Source organism: Petromyzon marinus, chromosome 78 (assembly GCF_048934315.1).
Source record: "Petromyzon marinus isolate PM22_M1 ecotype Great Lakes invasive population chromosome 78, UKy_Petmar_22M1.pri1.0, whole genome shotgun sequence".
Lineage (NCBI taxonomy): Eukaryota > Metazoa > Chordata > Hyperoartia > Petromyzontiformes > Petromyzontidae > Petromyzon > Petromyzon marinus.
Genome location: NC_133744.1, coordinates 3,497,477 through 3,514,837, shown reverse-complemented (window position 1 = coordinate 3,514,837; position 17,361 = coordinate 3,497,477). Strand labels below are relative to the sequence as shown.

General features: G+C 51.3%; 1 long non-coding RNA gene across 1 annotated transcript; it reads left to right on the top strand.

Moving 5' to 3' along the window:
* The first annotated feature begins 298 nt into the window (after positions 1-298).
* On the top strand, positions 299-4,504 carry LOC116958486 (uncharacterized). The gene is made up of 3 exons (XR_004405415.2): positions 299-427; positions 1,907-1,987; positions 4,330-4,504. It is a non-coding gene; the product is annotated as an uncharacterized LOC116958486 (long non-coding RNA).
* The last annotated feature ends 12,857 nt before the right edge of the window (positions 4,505-17,361 follow it).

Genomic DNA, 17,361 nt, shown 5'->3' with positions numbered 1-17,361 from the left:
GTTCGACTGACTGAGTGACTGCCCGAGTGAGTGGGTGACTGAGTGGGTGAGTGACTGAGTGACGGGGTGAGTGGGTGAGTGGGTGAGTGAGTGGGTGAATGAATGGGTGAGTGGGTGAGTGAGTGGGTGTGAGTGAGTAAGTGACTGATTGACTGACTGACTGAGTGAGTGACTGAATGACTGACTGAGTGACTGACCGAGTGAGTGGGTGACTGAGTGGGTGAGTGACTGAGTGAGTGACTGAATGACTGACTGAGTGACTGAGTAAGTGACCGGCCCACGACACATCTCATTGCCACGCAAATATTTTTCAGATTCGCTGAACCAAAATCTGCAGAGCCTTGTGGTGATTCCTGCGGCGATGGATCTGTTCGTGATGGTCGTATTGGTGATGTTGTTGGTGTTGGTGATGGTGGCGGTGAAATCGGTGAGTGGATGGGTGGGTGAGTAATTGCGTGGGTGGGTGAGTGAGTGGGTCAGTGGGTGGGTGAGTGAGTGGGTGAGTGGGTGGGTGGGTTAGTGGGTGGGTGAGTGAGTGAGTGGGTGCGTGGGTGGGTGTGTGAGTTGGTGGGTGGGTGGGTGAGTGAATGGGTGAGTGGGTGGGTGGGTGAGTGGGTGGGTGGGTTGCTGAGTGAATGGGTGAGTGGGTGGGTGAGTGAGTTAGTGGGTGGGTGGGTTAGTGGGTGAGTGGGTGGGTGAGTGAGTGAGTGGATGAGTGAGTGAGTGGGTGGGTGAGTGGGTGAGTGGCTGGGTGAGTGAGTGGCTGAGTGAGTGATTGGGTGGGTGGGTGAGAGAGTGGGTGGGTGGGTGAGTGGGTGGGTGAGTGGGTGGGTGAGTCGGTGGGTCCCTGGGTGAATGGGTGGGTGGGTTGGTGAGTGAGTGGGTGGGTGGGTGAGTGAGTTAGTGGATGAGTGGGTGGGTGAGTGGGTGGGTGGGTGCGTGAGTGGGTGGGTGGTGAGTTGGTGGATTGGTGAGTGATTGGGTCAGTGAGTGGGTGGGTGATTGGTTGGGTGAGTGGGTGGGTGAGTGGCTGAGTGAGTGAATGGGTGGGTGGGTGGGTGAGTGGGTGGGTGAGTGGGTGAGTTGGTGGGTGAGTGGGTGTGTGGGTGAGTGAGTGAGTGAGTGGATGAGTGGGTGGGTGGTTGGGTGGGTGAGTGAGTGAGTGGTTGAGTAAGTGGTTGGGTGGGTGGGTGAGTGAGGAGGTGGGTGAGTGAGTGAGTGGGTGAGCGATTGAGTGGGTGGGTTGGTGGGTGAGTGAGTCGGTGGGTGAGTGATTGGGTGGATGGGTGAGTGAGTGGGTGGGTGAGTGAGTGGGTGGGTGGGTGGGTGAGTGAGTGGGTGAATGGGTGGGTGAGTCGGTGGGTGAGTGAGTGGTTGGGTGGGTGAGTGGGTGGGTGGGTGGGTGGATGGGTGAGTGAGTGGGTGGGTGGGTGGGTGAGTGAGTGAGTGAGTGGGTGAGTGGGTGGGTGAGTGAATCGGTGCGTGAGTGGGTGAGTGAGTGGGTGAGTGAGTGAGTGGGTGAGTGAGTGGGTGACTGGGTGGGTGATTGAGTGAATGGGTGATTGAGTGAATGGGTGGATGGGTGAGTGGGTGGGTGGGTGGGTGAGTGAGTGAGTGGGTGGGTGAATGGGTGAGTGAGTGGGTGGGTGGATGGGTGGGTGGGTGAGTGAGTGGGTGGGTGGGTGGGTGGATGGGTGAGTGGGTGGGTGAGTGGGTGGGTGGGTGGATGGGTGGATGGGTGAGTGGGTGGGTGGTTGAGTGGGTGGGTGGATGGGTGGGTGGATGGGTGAGTGGGTGGGTGAGTGGGTGGGTGGGTGGATGGGTGGGTGGGTGAGTGGGTGGGTGGTTGAGTGGGTGGGTGGGTGGGTGAGTGGGTGGGTGAGTTGATGATGTTGATGTTCCCCAGGAACGGCCGAGTTGGTGATTGTCAACGCCGCTTTGCTCAACATCAGCAAAGCGGAGAACGGAGTGCAGAGAGACAGCAGAGGTACGTGTCTATGTCTTTATGTCTACGTGTGTGTGTGTGTCTATGTGTCTATGTGTGTGTCTATGTATGTGTAGTGGGTTCCAGGACACGGAGACGGCAGAATAGAAGCAGCACTATTTATTTAAACCTTAACAAGGGTTACACTAGAAGGGGTAGCGGCCCCTCCACCCGTATAACTCAGGAACACACCACCCCAGGCTCTCTAGCCTAAGCTCTAGGCTCTCAGTTCCTCCTCCTGCTAGGGCTCTAAGGGAGGCTATCAGATCATCCGGCCCTGGTTAGGCACAGATCTGGGCACCCCGCCGACCAGACCGGCCCTTAGAAGGACTCCGACTCTGGGGCTCTGGGACCGCACCACTGGCTTGCTGTGCCGGTCCTGAAAGGGGCAGCGGTCACAGGAGTCCCAGGGTCTCGCCTAGCTGCCCTTCTTTCTTCACCGGTTGCTTCAGCCTCGGGCCCCACACTCTGCCCCGAGCTCCCTGGCTCCCCGCCGCACTTTATACCCACTGGAGCCTTAGCGGACGTTGTTGTAGCCACCAAGGTGTGGGTGAACCACACCTTCCCGTGCCATGTTGTTTATTCCCCCATAGCACCCCTACATATGGGTCATGTAGCCCGCATGCCCAGCCACCGCATGCCGAAACAGCTTTTGTTCGGCCGGATTGAGGGGGCTAAACGGGCGCGGCACGGGCTAGAGAAGAGATGGAGTGATGTGGTACAGGAGGACGTGGAGCTGAGTGGACTTGCCGATGACTGGTACCAGCGGTGTCAAGATCGGCCTCTGTGGAGGAGGCTCGTGAAGGACGCTACTGGGCAGTTGGAGGCAGTCGCCCTCCAACAACAACGGAGGGCGGAGGAGCGACGCTCACAACAACGAGCGGAGCGCCGGGTGGCTAAAGCACAGCGGATTGGCACAGTAGGGGGCACAGGTGGTGCATCAGCCAGTCATCTCAGTCATCTTAGTCAGTCGACCCGTGGCACCTGGGTCTGCCCCGTGACCTCCTGCCAGCGGGCGTTCGACACTTCACGTGGCCTCAGGGTGCACATAGCCTGGCACAAGCGTCGTGGTGACGTCACCGCCACTTAGTGGTGAATGGCGGTTGTAGGTTGTTGTTGTTGTTGAGTGAGTTTGTACGTGTGTGAGTGACTGAGTGGGTGAGTGAGTGGGTGGGTGAGTGAGTGAGTGGTGAGTGAGTGGGTGAGTGAGTGAGTGAGTGGTGAGTGAGTGGGTGAGTGAGTGAGTGGGTGAGTGAGTTAGTGATTGTGTGAGTCTTTGAGTGGGTGAGTAAGTGATTGGGTGTGTGAGTGAGTGGGTGAGTGAGTGGGTTAGTGAGTGAGTGAGTGGGTGTTTGAGTGACTGAGTGGGTGTGAGTGAGTCTTTGCGTGGGTGAGTGAGTGAGTTTGTGGGTGAGTGAATGGGTGAGTGAGTGGGTGAGTGAGTGAGTGAGTGGGGGAGTGAGTGAGTGGGTGAGTGAGTGAGTGGGTGAGTGAGTGGGTGAGTGAGTGGGTGAGTGAGTGAGTGGGTGAGTGAGTGAGTGAGTGGGTGAGTGAGTGAGTGAGTGGGTGAATGAGTGAGTGAGTGGGTGAGTGAGTGAGTGAGTGGGTGAGTGAGTGGGTGAGTGAGTGAGTAAGTGGGTGAGTGAGTGGGTGAGTGAGTGGGTGAGTGAGTGAGTGAGTGGGTGAGTGAGTGACTGGGTGAGTGAGTGAGTGAGGGGGTGAGTGAGTGAATGAGTGGGTGAGTGAGTGAGTGGGTGAGTGAGTGAATGAGTGGGTGAGTGAGTGAGTGGGTGAGTGAGTGAGTGAGTGGGTGAGTGAGTGAGTGAGTGGGTGAGTGAGTGGGTGAGTGAGTGAGTAAGTGGGTGAGTGAGTGACTGGGTGAGTGAGTGAGTGAATGAGTGAGTGAGGGGGTGAGTGAGTGAATGAGTGGGTGAGTGAGTGAGTGGGTGAGTGAGTGAGTGAGTGGGTGAGTGAGTGGGTGAGTGAGTGGGTGAGTGAGTGGGTGAGTGAGTGAGTGAGTGGATGAGTGAGTGAGTGGGTGAGTGAGTGAGTGGGTGAGTGAGTGAGTGGGTGAGTGAGTGGTTGAGTGAGTGAGTAAGTGGGTGAGTGAGTGGGTGAGTGAGTGGGTGAGTGAGTGGGTGAGTGAGTGAGTGGATGAGTGAGTGAGTGGGTGAGTGAGTGAGTGGGTGAGTGAGTGAGTGGGTGAGTGAGTGGTTGAGTGAGTGAGTAAGTGGGTGAGTGAGTGGGTGAGTGAGTGAGTGGGTGAGTGAGTGGGTGAGTGAGTGGGTGAGTGAGTGAGTGGGTGAGTGAGTGAGGCTACACGGGTGATCTTTGTCTTTGTGCAGTGTCCAGGTGCAGGAACGGGGCTGTGACGGTGGCCGGGAGGTTGGGAGGACTGACGGCCATGCTCGCTCTACTGCTACCCTTGCTTCATGCCTGAGACACACACAGACACACACACAGACACACACACACAGAGACACAGACACACACACACAGACACACACACACAGACACACATAGAGACACACAGACACACACACTAACACACGGACACACACACACACTCAGACACACACAGACACACAGACACACACACACACACAGAATCACACACATACACAGACACACACAGACACACACACAGACACACACACAGACACACATACACACAGACACACACACAAACACACACAGACACACACACACAGACACACCCAGACACACACACACTGACACACATACACAGACACACACACAGACACACATACACACAGACACACACACAGACACACACACAGACACACACACAGATGATGATAGTGGTGGTAATGATGGTGGTGATGGTGGTAATGATGGTGGTGATGGTGGTGATGGTGGTGGGAGTGATGGTGGTGGAACAATAAATAAAGTTGAGTATAACGACTTTGTGTGTGGTGGACACATCACCATCATCACCATCATCATCACCATCATCATCACCATCATTATCACCATCATCATCATCATCACAATCATCACCATCATCATCACCATCATTATCACCATCATCATCATCACAATCATCACCATCATCATCACCATCATCACCATCATCATCACCATCATTATCACCATCATCATCATCACCGTCACCACCACCATCACCACCATCACCACCACCGTCACCACCATCACCACCATGACCACCATCATTATCACCATCATCATCATCATCACCGTCACCACCATCACCACCATCACCACCACTGTCACCACCACCATCACCATCATCACCATCATAATCACCATCATCACCGTCACCAGCATCACCACCATCACCACCACCGTCACCACCATCACCACCATGACCACCATCACCACCACCATTATCAGCATCACCACCATCACCACCATCATCACCATCATCACCAACACCACCATCACCACCATCATCACCATCATCACCATCATAATCACCATCATCATCATCACCGTCACAAGCATCACCACCATCACCACCACCGTCACCACCATCACCAACATAACCACCATCATCATCACCATTATCAGCATCACCACCATCATCACCATCATCACCACCATCACCACCACCATCACACCATCATCATCACCTCCATTATTACCATCATCACCATCATCACCACCATCACCACCATCATCACCATCACCACGATCATCACCATCATCACCACCATCACCATAACCACCATCAAAACCATCATCGCCATCATCACCATCATCACCACCATCATTAAAGACAAAGCTACCCCAGGTAGCCACTAACAGGGCTGTAGGGGCAAGTGCTGAGTCTATGGTGCAGTGTTGAGTCTATGGTGCAGTGTTGAGTCTATGGTGCAGTGTTGAGTATATGGTGCAGTGCTGAGTCTATGGTGCAGTGTTGAGTCTATGGTGCAGTGCTGAGTCTATGGTGCAGTACTGAGTCTATGGTGCAGTGTTGAGTCTATGGTGCAGTGCTGAGTCTATGGTGCAGTGCTGAGTCTATGGTACAGTGCTGAGTCTATGGTGCAGTGCTGAGTCTATGGTGCAGTGCTGAGTCTATGGTGCAGTGCTGAGTCTATGGGCAGTGTTGAGTCTATGGTGCAGTGCTGAGTCTATGGTGCAGTGTTGAGTCTATGGTGCAGTGTTGAGTCTATGGTGCAGTGTTGAGTCTATGGTGCAGTGTTGAGTCTATGGTGCAGTGCTGAGTCTATGGTGCAGTGCTGAGTCTATGGTGCAGTGCTGAGTCTATGGTGCAGTGCTGAGTCTATGGTACAGTGCTGAGTCTATGGTGCAGTGTTAAGTCTATGGTGCAGTGCTGAGTCTATGGTGCAGTGTTGAGTCTATGGTGCAGTGCTGATTCTATGGTGCAGTGCTGAGTCTATGGTACAGTGTTGAGTCTATGGTACAGTGTTGAGTCTATGGTGCAGTGCTGAGTCTATGGTACATTGTTGAGTCTATGGGCAGTGTTGAGTCTATGGTGCAGTGTTGAGTCTATGGGCAGTGTTGAGTCTATGGTGCAGTGATGAGTCTATGGTGCAGTGTTGAGTCTATGGGGCAGTGTTGAGTCTATGGTGCAGTGTTGAGTCTATGGTGCAGTGTTGAGTCTATGGTGCAGTGTTGAGTCTATGGGCAGTGCTGAGTCTATGGTACAGTGCTGAGTCTATGGGCAGTGTTGAGCCTATGGGGAGTGTTGAGTCTATGGGCAGTGCTGAGTCTATGGTGCAGTGTTGAGTCTATGGGGAGTGTTGAGTCTATGGGCAGTGTTGGGTCTATGGGCAGTTTGAGTCTATGGGCAGTGCTGAGTCTATGGTGCAGTGCTGAGTCTATGGTGCAGTGTTGAGTCTATGGTGTAGTGTTGAGTCTATGGGCAGTGTTGAGTCTATGGGGAGTGTTGAGTCTATGGGCAGTGCAGAGTCTATGGTGCAGTGTTGAGTCTATGGGCAGTGTTGAGTCTATGGGGAGTGTTGAGTCTATGGTGCAGTGTTGAGTCTATGGTGTAGTGTTGAGTCTATGGGCAGTGTTGAGTCTATGGGGAGTGATGAGTCTATGGGCAGTGCAGAGTCTATGGTGCAGTGTTGAGTCTATGGGCAGTGTTGAGTCTATGGGGAGTGTTGAGTCTATGGACAGTGTTGAGTCTATGGGCAGTGCTGAGTCTATGGTGCAGTGCTGAGTCTATGGTGCAGTGTTGAGTCTATGGTGCAGTGTTGAGTCTATGGTGCAGTGCTGAGTCTATGGTGCAGTGCTGAGTCTATGGGGCAGTGCTGAGTCTATGGGGCAGTGCTGAGTCTATGGTGCAGTGATGAGTCTAGGGTGCAGTGCTGAGTCTATGGTGTAGTGTTGAGTCTATGGTACAGTGTCGAGTCTATGGTGCAGTGTTGAGTCTATGGTGCAGTGTTGAGTCTATGGTGCAGTGCTGAGTCTATGGTGCAGTGTTGAGTCTATGGTGCAGTGCTGAGTCTATGGTGCAGTGCTGAGTCTATGGTGCAGTGTTGAGTCTATAGTGCAGTGCTGAGTCTATGGTGCAGTGTTGAGTCTATGGTGCAGTGCTGAGTCTATGGTGCAGTGTTGAGTCTATGGTGCAGTGGTGAGTCTATGGTGCAGTGCTGAGTCTATGGTGCAGTGTTGAGTCTATGGGCAGTGCTGAGTCTGTGGTGCAGTGCTGAGTCTATGTTGCAGTGTTGAATCTATGGTGCAGTGTTGAGTCTATGGTGCAGTGTTGAGTCTATGGTGCAGTGTTGAGTCTATGGTGCAGTGATGAGTCTACGGTGCAGTGCTGAGTCTATGGTGCAGTGCTGAGTCTATGGTGCAGTGTTGAGTCTATGGTGCAGTGCTGAGTCTATGGTGCAGTGCTGAGTCTATGGTGCAGTGTTGAGTCTATGGTGCAGTGTTGAGTCTATGGTGCAGTGCTGAGTCTATTGTGCAGTGCTGAGTCTATGGTACAGTGCTGAGTCTATGGTGCAGTGCTGAGTCTATGGTGCAGTGTTGAGTCTATGGTGCACTGCTGAGTCTATGGTGCAGTGTTGAGTCTATGGTGCAGTGTTGAGTCTATGGTGCAGTGCTGAGTCGATGGTGCAGTGCTGAGTCTATGGTGCAGTGCTGAGTCTATGGTGCAGTGTTGAGTCTATGGTGCAGTGCTGAGTCTATGGTGCAGTGCTGAGTCTATGGTGCAGTGTTGAGTCTATGGTGCAGTGCTGAGTCTATGGTACAGTGCTGAGTCTATGGTACAGTGCTGAGTCTATGGTGCAGTGTTGAGTCTATGGTGAAGTGGTGAGTCTATGGGCAGTGTTGAGTCTATGGTGCAGTGTTGAGTCTATGGGCAGTGTTGAGTCTATGGTGTAGTGCTGAGTCTGTGGTGCAGTGTTGAGTCTATGGTGCAGTGTTGAGTCTATGGTGCAGGTCTGAGTCTATGGTGCAGTGTTGAGTCTATTGGCAGTGTTGAGTCTATGGTGCAGTGCTGAGTCTATGGGCAGTGTTGAGTCTATGGGCAGTGTTGAGTCTATGGTGCAGTGCTGAGTCTATGGTGCATTGTTGAGTCTATGGTGCAGTGCTGAGTCTATGGTGCAGTGCTGAGTCTATGGGTACTGTTGAGTCTATGGTGCAGTGTTGAGTCTATGGTGCAGTGCTGAGTCTATGGTGCAGTGTTGAGTCTATGGTGCAGTGCTGAGTCTATGGGTAGTGTTGAGTCTATGGTGCAGTGCTGAGTCTATGGTGCAGTGCTGAGTCTATGGTGCAGTGCTGAGTCTATGGTGCAGTGCTGAGTCTATGGTGCAGTGCTGAGTCTATGGTGCAGTGCTGAGTCTATGGTGCAGGGTTGAGTCTATGATGGAGTGCCGAGTCTATGGGTCTCAGTGTTGAGTCTATGCTGCAGTGCTGAGTCTATGGTGCAGTGCTGAGTCTATGGTGCAGTGTTGAGTCTATGGTGTAGTGCTGAGTCTATGGTGCAGTGCTTATTCTATGGTGCAGTGCTGAGTCTATGGTGTAGTGTTGAGTCTATGGTACAGTTCTGAGTCTATGGTGCAGTGCTGAGTCTATGGTGCAGTGCTGAGTCTATGGTGCAGTTCTCAGTCTATGGGCAGTGCTGAGTCTATGGTACAGTGCTGAGTCTATTGTGCAGTTCTGAGTCTATGGTACAGTGCTGAGTCTATGGTGTAGTGCTGAGTCTATGGTGCAGTGCTGAGTCTATGGTGCAGTGTTGAGTCTATGGTGTAGTGCTGAGTCTATGGTGCAGTGTTGAGTCTATGGTGAAGTGGTGAGTCTATGGGCAGTGTTGAGTCTATGGTGCAGTGTTGAGTCTATGGGCAGTGTTGAGTCTATGGTGTAGTGCTGAGTCTGTGGTTCAGTGTTGAGTCTATGGTGCAGTGTTGAGTCTATGGTGCAGTGCTGAGTCTATGGTGCAGTGTTGAGTCTATTGGCAGTGTTGAGTCTATGGTGCAGTGCTGAGTCTATGGGCAGTGTTGAGTCTATGGGCAGTGTTGAGTCTATGGTGCAGTGCTGAGTCTATGGTGCATTGTTGAGTCTATGGTGCAGTGCTGAGTCTATGGTGCAGTGCTGAGTCTATGGGTACTGTTGAGTCTATGGTGCAGTGTTGAGTCTGTGGTGCAGTGCTGAGTCTATGGTGCAGTGCTAAGTCTATGGTGCAGTGTTGAGTCTATGGTGCAGTGCTGAGTCTATGGGTAGTGTTGAGTCTATGGTGCAGTGCTGAGTCTATGGTGCAGTGCTGAGTCTATGGTGCAGTGCTGAGTCTATGGTACAGTTCTGAGTCTATGGTGCAGTGCTGAGTCTATGGTGCAGTGCTGAGTCTATGGTGCAGTGTTGAGTCTATTGGCAGTGTTGAGTCTATGGTGCAGTGCTGAGTCTATGGTGAAGTGGTGAGTCTATGGGCAGTGTTGAGTCTATGGTGCAGTGTTGAGTCTATGGGCAGTGTTGAGTCTATGGTGTAGTGCTGAGTCTGTGGTGCAGTGTTGAGTCTATGGTGCAGTGTTGAGTCTATGGTGCAGTGCTGAGTCTATGGTGCAGTGTTGAGTCTATTGGCAGTGTTGAGTCTATGGTGCAGTGCTGAGTCTATGGTGCATTGTTGAGTCTATGGTGCAGTGCTGAGTCTATGGTGCAGTGCTGAGTCTATGGGTACTGTTGAGTCTATGGTGCAGTGTTGAGTCTGTGGTGCAGTGCTGAGTCTATGGTGCAGTGCTGAGTCTATGGTGCAGTGTTGAGTCTATGGTGCAGTGCTGAGTCTATGGGTAGTGTTGAGTCTATGGTGCAGTGCTGAGTCTATGGTGCAGTGCTGAGTCTATGGTGCAGTGCTGAGTCTATGGTGCAGTGCTGAGTCTATGGTGCAGTGCTGAGTCTATGGTGCAGTGCTGAGTCTATGGTGCAGTGCTGAGTCTATGGGTACTGTTGAGTCTATGGTGCAGTGTTGAGTCTGTGGTGCAGTGCTGAGTCTATGGTGCAGTGCTGAGTCTATGGTGCAGTGTTGAGTCTATGGTGCAGTGCTGAGTCTATGGGTAGTGTTGAGTCTATGGTGCAGTGCTGAGTCTATGGTGCAGTGCTGAGTCTATGGTGCAGTGCTGAGTCTATGGTGCAGTGCTGAGTCTATGGTGCAGTGCTGAGTCTATGGTGCAGTGCTGAGTCTATGGTGCAGGGTTGAGTCTATGATGGAGTGCCGAGTCTATGGGTCTCAGTGTTGAGTCTATGGTGCAGTGCTGAGTCTATGGTGCAGTGCTGAGTCTATGGTGCAGTGTTGAGTCTATGGTGTAGTGCTGAGTCTATGGTGCAGTGCTTATTCTATGGTGCAGTGCTGAGTCTATGGTGTAGTGTTGAGTCTATGGAACAGTTCTGAGTCTATGGTGCAGTGCTGAGTCTATGGTGTAGTGCTGAGTCTATGGTGTAGTGCTGAGTCTATGGGCAGTGCTGAGTCTATGGTGCAGTGCTGAGTCTATGGTGCAGTGCTGAGTCTATGGTGCAGTGCTGAGTCTATGGTGCAGTGCTGAGTCTATGGTGCAGTGTTGAGTCTATGGTGTAGTGCTGAGTCTATGGTGCAGTGCTGAGTCTATGGGCAGTGTTGAGTCTATGGTGCAGTGTTGAGTCTATGGTGCAGTGTTGAGTCTATGGGCAGTGTTGAGTCTATGGTGTAGTGCTGAGTCTGTGGTGCAGTGTTGATTCTATGGTGCAGTGTTGAGTCTATGGTGCAGTGCTGAGTCTATGGGCAGTGTTGAGTCTATGGGCAGTGTTGAGTCTATGGTGCAGTGCTGAGTCTATGGTGCAGTGCTGAGTCTATGGTGCAGTGTTGAGTCTATGGTGCAGTGCTGAGTCTATGGTACAGTGCTGAGTCTATGGTACAGTGCTGAGTCTATGGTGCAGTGTTGAGTCTATGGTGAAGTGGTGAGTCTATGGGCAGTGTTGAGTCTATGGTGCAGTGTTGAGTCTATGGGCAGTGTTGAGTCTATGGTGTAGTGCTGAGTCTGTGGTTCAGTGTTGAGTCTATGGTGCAGTGTTGAGTCTATGGTGCAGTGCTGAGTCTATGGTGCAGTGTTGAGTCTATTGGCAGTGTTGAGTCTATGGTGCAGTGCTGAGTCTATGGGCAGTGTTGAGTCTATGGGCAGTGTTGAGTCTATGGTGCAGTGCTGAGTCTATGGTGCATTGTTGAGTCTATGGTGCAGTGCTGAGTCTATGGTGCAGTGCTGAGTCTATGGGTACTGTTGAGTCTATGGTGCAGTGTTGAGTCTGTGGTGCAGTGCTGAGTCTATGGTGCAGTGCTAAGTCTATGGTGCAGTGTTGAGTCTATGGTGCAGTGCTGAGTCTATGGGTAGTGTTGAGTCTATGGTGCAGTGCTGAGTCTATGGTGCAGTGCTGAGGCTATGGTGCAGTGCTGAGTCTATGGTGCAGTGCTGAGTCTATGGTGCAGTGCTGAGTCTATGGTGCAGTGCTGAGTCTATGGTACAGTTCTGAGTCTATGGTGCAGTGCTGAGTCTATGGTGCAGTGCTGAGTCTATTGTGCAGTTCTGAGTCTATGGGCAGTGCTGAGTCTATGGTACAGTGTTGAATCTATGGTGCAGTGTTGAGTCTATGGTGCAGTGTTGAGTCTATGGGCAGTGTTGAGTCTATGGTGTAGTGCTGAGTCTGTGGTGCAGTGTTGAGTCTATGGTGCAGTGTTGAGTCTATGGTGCAGTGCTGAGTCTATGGGCAGTATTGAGTCTATGGTGCAGTGTTGAGTCTATGGTGCAGTGTTGAGTCTATAGTGCAGTGCTGAGTCCATGGTGCAGTGTTGAGTCTATGGTGCAGTGCTGAGTCTATCGGTAGTGCTGAGTCTATGGTGCAGTGTTGAGTCTATGGTACAGTGTTGAGTCTATGGGCAGTGCTGAGTCTATGGTGCAGTGTTGAGTCTATGGGCAGTGCTGAGTCTATGGTGCAGTGTTGAGTCTATGGGGAGCGTTGAGTCTATGGGCAGTGTTGAGTCTATGGGCAGTTTGAGTCTATGGGCAGTGCTGAGTCTATGGTGCAGTGCTGAGTCTATGGTGCAGTGTTGAGTCTATGGTGTAGTGTTGAGTCTATGGGCAGTGTTGAGTCTATGGGGAGTGTTGAGTCTATGGGCAGTGCTGAGTCTATGGTGCAGTGCTGAGTCTATGGTGCAGTGTTGAGTCTATGGTGCAGTGTTGAGTCTATGGTGCAGTGCTGAGTCTATGGTGCAGTGTTGAGTCTATGGTGCAGTGCTGAGTCTATGGTGCAGTGCTGAGTCTATGGTGCAGTGTTGAGTCTATGGTGCAGTGCTGAGTCTATGGTGCAGTGTTGAGTCTATGGTGCAGTGCTGAGTCTATGGTGCAGTGCTGAGTCTATGGTGCAGTGTTGAGTCTATGGGCAGTGCTGAGTCTGTGGTGCAGTGCTGAGTCTATGTTGCAGTGTTGAATCTATGGTGCAGTGTTGAGTCTATGGTGCAGTGTTGAGTCTATGGTGCAGTGTTGAGTCTATGGTGCAGTGCTGAGTCTATGGTGCAGTGCTGAGTCTATGGTGCAGTGATGAGTCTATGGTACAGTGCTGAGTCTATGGTACAGTGCTGAGTCTATGGTGCAGTGCTGAGTCTATGGTGCAGTGTTGAGTCTATGGTGCGGTGTTGAGTCTATGGTGTAGTGCTGAGTCTATGGTGTAGTGTTGAGTCTATGGTGCAGTGCTGAGTCTATGGTGTAGTGCTGAGTCTATGGTGCAGTGTTGAGTCTATGGTGTAGTGCTGAGTCTATGGTGTAGTGTTGAGTCTATGGTGCAGTGTTGAGTCTATGGTGCAGTGCTGAGTCTATGGTGTAGTGCTGAGTCTATGGTGCAGTGCTGAGTCTATGGTGCAGTGTTGAGTCTATGGGTAGTGTTGAGTCTATGGTGCAGTGTTGAGTCTATGGTGCAGTGTTGAGTCTATGGTGCAGTGCTGAGTCTATGGGTAGTGTTGAGTCTATGGTGCAGTGCTGAGTCTATGGGCAGTGTTGAGTCTATGGTGCAGTGCTGAGTCTATGGTGCAGTGCTGAGTCTATGGTGCAGTTCTGAGTCTATGGGCAGTGCTGAGTCTATGGTACAGTGTTGAGTCTATGGTGCAGTGTTGAGTCTATGGTGCAGTGTTGAGTCTATGGGCAGTGTTGAGTCTATGGTGTAGTGCTGAGTCTGTGGTGCAGTGTTGAGTCTATGGTGCAGTGTTGAGTCTATGGTGCAGTGCTGAGTCTATGGGCAGTATTGAGTCTATGGTGCAGTGTTGAGTCTATGGTGCAGTGTTGAGTCTATAGTGCAGTGCTGAGTCTATGGTGCAGTGTTGAGTCTATGGTGCAGTGCTGAGTCTATGGGTAGTGCTGAGTCTATGGTGCAGTGTTGAGTCTATGGTACAGTGTTGAGTCTATGGGCAGTGCTGAGTCTATGGTGCAGTGTTGAGTCTATGGGCAGTGCTGAGTCTATGGTGCAGTGTTGAGTCTATGGGGAGTGTTGAGTCTATGGGCAGTGTTGAGTCTATGGGCAGTTTGAGTCTATGGGCAGTGCTGAGTCTATGGTGCAGTGCTGAGTCTATGGTGCAGTGTTGAGTCTATGGTGTAGTGTTGAGTCTATGGGCAGTGTTGAGTCTATGGGGAGTGTTGAGTCTATGGGCAGTGCTGAGTCTATGGTGCAGTGCTGAGTCTATGGTGCAGTGTTGAGTCTATGGTGCAGTGTTGAGTCTATGGTGCAGTGCTGAGTCTATGGTGCAGTGTTGAGTCTATGGTGCAGTGCTGAGTCTATGGTGCAGTGCTGAGTCTATGGTGCAGTGTTGAGTCTATGGTGCAGTGCTGAGTCTATGGTGCAGTGTTGAGTCTATGGTGCAGTGCTGAGTCTATGGTGCAGTGCTGAGTCTATGGTGCAGTGTTGAGTCTATGGGCAGTGCTGAGTCTGTGGTGCAGTGCTGAGTCTATGTTGCGGTGTTGAATCTATGGTGCAGTGTTGAGTCTATGGTGCAGTGTTGAGTCTATGGTGCAGTGTTGAGTCTATGGTGCAGTGCTTAGTCTATGGTGCAGTGCTGAGTCTATGGTGCAGTGATGAGTCTATGGTACAGTGCTGAGTCTATGGTACAGTGCTGAGTCTATGGTGCAGTGCTGAGTCTATGGTGCAGTGCTGAGTCTATGGTGCAGTGTTGAGTCTATGGTGCGGTGTTGAGTCTATGGTGTAGTGCTGAGTCTATGGTGTAGTGTTGAGTCTATGGTGCAGTGCTGAGTCTATGGTGTAGTGCTGAGTCTATGGTGCAGTGTTGAGTCTATGGTGTAGTGCTGAGTCTATGGTGTAGTGTTGAGTCTATGGTGCAGTGTTGAGTCTATGGTGCAGTGCTGAGTCTATGGTGTAGTGCTGAGTCTATGGTGCAGTGCTGAGTCTATGGTGCAGTGTTGAGTCTATGGGTAGTGTTGAGTCTATGGTGCAGTGTTGAGTCTATGGTGCAGTGTTGAGTCTATGGTGCAGTGTTGAGTCTATGGGTAGTGTTGAGTCTATGGTGCAGTGCTGAGTCTATGGGCAGTGTTGAGTCTATGGTGTAGTGCTGAGTCTATGGTACAGTGTTGAGTCTATGGTGCAGTGCTGAGTCTATGGTGTAGTGTTGAGTCTATGGTGCAGTGTTGAGTCTATGGTACAGTGCTGAGTCTATGGTGCAGTGTTGAGTCTATGGTGTAGTGCTGAGTCTATGGTGTAGTGTTGAGTCTATGGTGCAGTGTTGAGTCTATGGTGCAGTGCTGAGTCTATGGTGTAGTGCTGAGTCTATGGTGCAGTGCTGAGTCTATGGTGCAGTGTTGAGTCTATGGGTAGTGTTGAGTCTATGGTGCAGTGTTGAGTCTATGGTGCAGTGTTGAGTCTATGGGTAGTGTTGAGTCTATGGTGCAGTGTTGAGTCTATGGGCAGTGCTGAGTCTATGGACAGTGTTGAGTCTATGGTGCAGTGCTGAGTCTATGGTGCAGTGCTGAGTCTATGGTGCAGTGCTGAGTCTATGGTGCAGTGTTGAGTCTATGGTGCAGTGCTGAGTCTATGGTGCAGTTCTGAGTCTATGGTGCAGTGTTGAGTCTATGGTGCAGTGCTGAGTCTATGGTGCAGTGTTGAGTCTATGGTGCAGTGCTGAGTCTATGGTGCAGTTCTGAGTCTATGGTGTAGTGCTGAGTCTATGGTGCAGTGCTGAGTCTATGGTGCAGTGTTGAGTCTATGGTGCAGTGCTGAGTCTATGGTGCAGTGTTGAGTCTATGGTGCAGTGCTGAGTCTATGGTGCAGTTCTGAGTCTATGGTGCAGTGTTGAGTCTATGGTGCAGTGCTGAGTCTATGGTGCAGTGTTGAGTCTATGGTGCAGTGCTGAGTCTATGGTGTAGTGTTGAGTCTATGGTGCAGTGTTGAGTCTATGGTGCAGTGTTGAGTCTATGGTGCAGTGTTGAGTCTATGGTGCAGTGTTGAGTCTATGGTGCAGTGTTGAGTCTATGGTGCAGTGTTGAGTCTATGGTGCAGTGCTGAGTCTGTGGTGCAGTGTTGAGTCTATGGGTGACAGTGTTGAGTCGATGGTGCAGTGTTGAGTCTATGGGCAGTGTTGAGTCTATGGTGCAGTGTTGAGTCTATGGTGCAGTGTTGAGTCTATGGTGCAGTGTTGAGTCTATGGTGCAGTGCTGAGTCTATGGTGCAGTGTTGAGTCTATTGGCAGTGTTGAGTCTATGGTACAGTGCTGAGTCTATGGTGCAGTGCTGAGTCTATGGTGCAGTGCTGAGTCTATGGTGCAGTGCTGAGTCTATGGTGCAGTGCTGAGTCTATGGTGCAGTGCTGAGTCTATGGTGCAGTGCTGAGTCTATGGTACAGTGCTGAGTCTATGGTGCAGTTCTGATTCTCTCCACTGGTCATCGATGGGACTCGATAGGCAGGAATGGACGAATTGGCAATTTTTAATCGACGAAGACTTCATACACAGACAAAGATCCCCCGTGCAGAATCAACAACGCTGATGGTGGTGATGGTGGTGCTGATGGTGATAGTGGTGATGACAGTGATGATGATGATGATGATAATGGTGGTGGTTTTGGTGATGATGATGACAGTGACGAGGTGATGATGATGATGATGTTGTTGATGATAGTGATGATGATGACAGTGACGAGGTGATGATAGTGATGATGATGATGATGCCGATGGTGATGATAGTGATGATGATAGTGTTGATGATGATGATGACGATGGTGATGATAGTGATGATGGTGATGATGACAGTGACGAGGTGGTGATGATGATAGTGATGATAGTGATGATGATAGTGATGACGATGATGATGACGATGGTGATGATAGTGATAATAGTGATGATGACAGTGATGAGGTGATGATGATGATAATGATGATGATGACGATGATGATGATGGTGATGATGACAGTGACGAGGTGATGATGACGATGGTGATGATGGTGGTGATGATGATGATGATGATCATGATGATAGTGATGATGATGATGACGATGATGATGGTGGTGATGATGATAGTGATGATGATAGTGATGATGACGGTGATGATGATGGCGATGATGATGACGATGATGACGATCTCAGTCGAACTCGTCGGCCCAGTCGTCGATGAGCATGTAGAGGAGCTGCTGCAGCTGATCAAAGTCCGGCCGGTCAGCGGGATCGTCGGCCCAGCAAGCGGAGGCCACAGCCCAGAGCCCCGGGTGGTCCAGGTGGTCGGGGCAAGGCATCCGGTAGCCACGTGCCAGGGAGGCTCGTACCTCACTGTTACTCATGCCTGGTGAGTAGTAGGTGGTGAGTGGTGAGTGGTGAGTAGGTGGTGAGTGAGTAGTGGTGAGTGAGTAGTGAGTGAGTGGTGAGTGAGTGAGTGGGTGAGTGAGTGGGTGAGTGGGTGGGTGAGTTAGTAGGTGACT